This window comes from Silurus aristotelis, assembly GCF_946808225.1.
Source record: "Silurus aristotelis genome assembly, chromosome: 11".
Lineage (NCBI taxonomy): Eukaryota > Metazoa > Chordata > Actinopteri > Siluriformes > Siluridae > Silurus > Silurus aristotelis.
Window position 1 is genome coordinate 22696496 of NC_139584.1, and position 4617 is coordinate 22701112.

The window sequence follows — 4617 nt, forward strand, 5'->3', positions numbered from 1 at the left end:
CAGGGAAGGCAGTGCTTTTAATGCAGACACAAGCCATCTCAGTGGAAATATTGTCTTAAACTCGCATGTGTGCATCTTTTTTGCATTTGGATGCATATTTTCTTTGATGCGGCAGCCAATCGGGCACCCATGCTTTCACCTTTTAACCTTCTTCTATGAAACTGAAAATTCCAAATTAACAACATTCATATAATTCCTGTATTATGTTTATGATGACAACTGAGTATAAAAATACACATAAAATCAGGATGTTTATGGCTAAAAGTGCAAAATATAGGGCAGTTTCATGGTTAACAGACTAGAAGTGTGATTGACCATCCATGCAATTCGGACTGGATTAATACAAATGAAGAGCAGGTATTAAAGTAAAAAAAAATCTATCTATCTATCTATCTATCTATCTATCTATCTATCTATCTATCTATCTATCTATCTATCTATCTATCTATCTATCTATCTATCTATCTATCTATCTATCTATCTATCTATCTATCTATCTATCTATCTATCTATCTATCTATCTATCTATCTATCTATCTATCTATCTATCTATCTATCTATCTATCTATCTATCTATCTAGCATTGCAGATTTGGCCTGGTAGAGCAAGATCTATGTAACATTGTTATTCTGAAGCATCTGAAAGATCCTAATGTTTCTATGTGCTAGCTTTTTTGCAGCCTTTAATGTAGAGGCAGACCTGACCATCTCTCCATGATTTCTGTCTGTGAACCTTTTGGTGAGCTGTGCCACAAGCTCCAGATGTTCATGGGGCTGTTCCCACAAGTTTAAATCTAACAAACCAGCTGTCCACTGTGGATGCTGTGTTTGATAAGAAGGTATGCAGGAAGCAGCCGATGTATTGATTCTCGCTTTCTACATGTGGCTTTTTGGACTGCCATGACGATTGTGTTGGAATGAAAAACAAGGGAGATGTGTTCTAGTAAATGGCTATGTGTGGCTATGGTCTTTAAGGCATGGGTAGAGGCGGAAGATTGTCTACCAGCAGGGTGCAGGGTAGCTTGTCCTGATCACATACTGAGCAGAATGATAGAAGCATGTGAATGTCCTGAGGTATGTTAGGCCACCAATACTTTCCTTAAAGTTGCTGATGTTTTGTGAGTGCCAGAGTGGCAAGAGGTATGTGCAAACATGGCAAACATTGCTCTCTGATGGCAGGTGGCACAAAGTTTCTGTAGTTTCCAACTGAGCACTCTCTATGGGTTCAAACCTTTGAAGCATTGTCAGTCTCCCTGTCTAGGTTCCAAATCAAGGCCCGTACAAAGCAGTACTCGAGCAGAATACATTCCCCAATGATTTTCCAAGAAGGACATGGATTTACTTGGGAGAGGAAATTGGCAGTTTCGGAGCCAGGATGGTAAGAAATAGTAAAATTTAAATGTGTGAAGAATAGTGATGCACATGCTTGATGGGAGTTCGGTCTTAATGTGATCTTAAAGTATTTTGTGATAAGGATAAACAGTGAACAGGTGTTGGGCACCCCTGCAGCCAGTGTCACAATTTCTCTAAGGCTAGCTTAACACAGTGAGGAGCTCTTACATACCTTTTACTGTACAAAAGTTGCAGAAAATGTTTGTGTATTAGAGAATCCCTTCTTGGCTTATGTTGCAAACTGCAACATAAATCCTTTGCAATCAGCTGTATTGGTGATAGTTCTTGGGTTGTGGATTGAGGATTGGCAGTGTGCTGGCATTGGAGCCTGCTGAACTTGCATTTTGGTGGTGAGTAGATCAATTTGGTGTTGCATTTCTTTGAAGATGTAGACCTGTGCTGCTGATGCTTGGTGCCAATCAAAGTTGCCTGCTGCCTTCATGGCGTGGCACAGTATTAAAAGGCTGGCAAGTGTGAATGCTAGTGGGGATGGTGTTCTCGGGGTGATGAGAGGTGTTGGGTTTGTGCCAGACATAGCGTTTTCCTTGATGGGCAAAAAGCTCAATTTTAGTCTCATCTGACCAGAGTACGTTCTTTCATATGTTTGGGGAGTCTCCCACATGCCTTTTGGCCAACACCAAACGTGTTTGCTTATTTTTTTCTTTAAGCAATGGCTTTTTTCTGGCCACTCTTCCGTAAAGCCCAGCTCTGTGGAGTGTACGGCTTAAAGTGGTTCTATGGACAGATACTCCAATCTCCGCTGTGGAGCTTTGCAGCTCCTTCAGGGTTATCTTTGGTCTCTTTGTTGCCTCTCTGATTAATGCCCTCCTTGCCTGGTCCATGAGTTTTGGTGGGCGGCCCTCTCTTGCCATGTTTGTTGTGGTGCCATATTCTTTCCATTTTTTAATAATTGCTTTAATGGTGCTCCGTGGGATGTTCAAAGTTTTGGATATTCTTTTATAACCCAACCCTGATCTGTACTTCTCCACACCTTTTTGTCCCTGACCTATTTGGTCTTCATGGTGCCGCTTGCTTGGTGGTGCCCCTTGCTTAGTGGTGTTGCAGACTCTGGGGCCTTTCAGAACTGGTGTATATATATATATATATATATATATATATATATATATATATATATATATATATATATATATATATATATATACTGAGATCATGTGACACTTAGATTGCACACAGGTGGACTTTATTTAAGTAATTACGTGACTTCTGAAGGTAATTGGTTGCACCAGATCTTATTTAGAGGTTTAATAGCAAAGGGGGTGAATACATATGCACGCACCACTTTTCCGTTTTTTTTTTTTTTTTATGTTTTGAAACAAGTTATTTTTTTCATTTCACTTCCCCAATTTGGACTATTTTGTGTATGTTTATTACATAAAATCCAAATAAAAATCAATTTTAATTCAAAGTTGTAAGGCAACAAAATAGGAAAAACGCCAAGGGGGGTCAATACTTTTGCAAGGCACTGTAAATATAGTAAATATTATGATAAAAATCTGACTCCCAGTAGTCTGATGAACATAAACACGAACATGAAAGTGTGCTGTGGCTGTGAGTTGAAAATGGTAGTTTGACCTATTCATAGCATATGCTAAAAGCATAAATAAATACTGACTGTAAGTCTGACCAGATTAAGAAATATGACATTGTTTCCTTCACTTTTTGCACAACATTCAGTAACTCAACACATTACATCAGGTACATCTCCAATTAATTTGTATAAAAAGTTACATTCCAATAAAACATAAACTATAACAACAATGTCAGGAAATGCATGCAACATTTTCACGGTCTAACTTTATTCAAGAGCAAATCGGTTTAGCTTTATTGCATTGTTTTTCTGATCTTATGTTTGATCTGTTGTGTTATTATTGAATCTTTGGTACAAGCCAAGAATGATAAAACATTAAGGCAGATAGTGAGATGTAAAATCTTTTGTTTCCTAATGTGGTACATTTTTTGCTCCTGTCATTGCAACAAGTGCAGGCTCATTAGAGAGCAAAGTAGCATGTGTTCATGCTCTGGGTACTTTAAAATAAAGTATAAAAGGCTATAAAATAGTGGGATTTTGATCAATTTGCCACAGATACTAAGAACTGGTGGAACATGAACCTTTATTTTCATTGCACAAATAAGTTTTACTTACACAGAAAAGGATAATCATGTATGTGGCTGTGTGTGTGTGTGTGTGTGTGTGTGTGTGTGTGTGTGTCCACCCTCTCTGCTAACGTGTATAGATTGTATGGCTTTTCTTTATAACCACACAGATCAAAATTCCTTCACGGCAAATTAACTGTGAAATTGTAAATAAGGTACTGAATATGATTGATTTTTTTTTTTTCAAGAAAAAAAATATTTATACTATACTTTATGGCTAAGAAAAAAAGAACTCAACCAATCACATAGAAACTACTATGACATTCCAAAATCCAAAGATGCCTTGAAATGACCTCTTAAAAGTCTATTTGCTGTTTCTTTAGCATTCCTCATTTTCTATCTATTTATTCATCAAATACTTTTATTATAAGAAGCTTGGGTCAAAAGGGATCTTTTAGATATTATATATATATATATATATATATATATATATATATATATATATATATATATATATATATATATATATATATATACTGTATATATAATATATATAAACTTTTAGTCTGTACTGTATGTGTCTATTGAAAAAAACAAAACAAGAAACGGATAGTAAAAATGTATAAGCACTTAAAATATAAAGCTATACTCAAAAAAAGATTACAATTCTCCTTAATGGATGAAAATGTGCTCAAGAATAACTTACTGGCAAATGTTTAACTGTTTTAACCATGTGAAAGTAGGAGAAAACAGCACAAAGATTGCAGAATTACACAACATAGTAGATTCTTGTGGTTGTCGAGTTTCCATATCAACTGCTAAACACCAGATTTATAAGAACAGGCTTTTTGGAAGCACTGCAAAAAAAGAGCTTATCCTCAGATCTTAGAATTTGCATTTTGACTTACGGTCAGATGAGATGGAAATATTTTTGATCATGCACATCATCAGAATGTTTCTGTGAATGTTCTGTTAAAAATCCGGTGGTTGATTAATGATGATTTGGTGCAGTATTGTAATTGCTTTGTCAGGGATTCGTGTGGATATTGATGGCAACTGTAATTCTTCAAAGAACCAGAATATTTCAGCCCATAGTCTGGTTGTCTTTGTC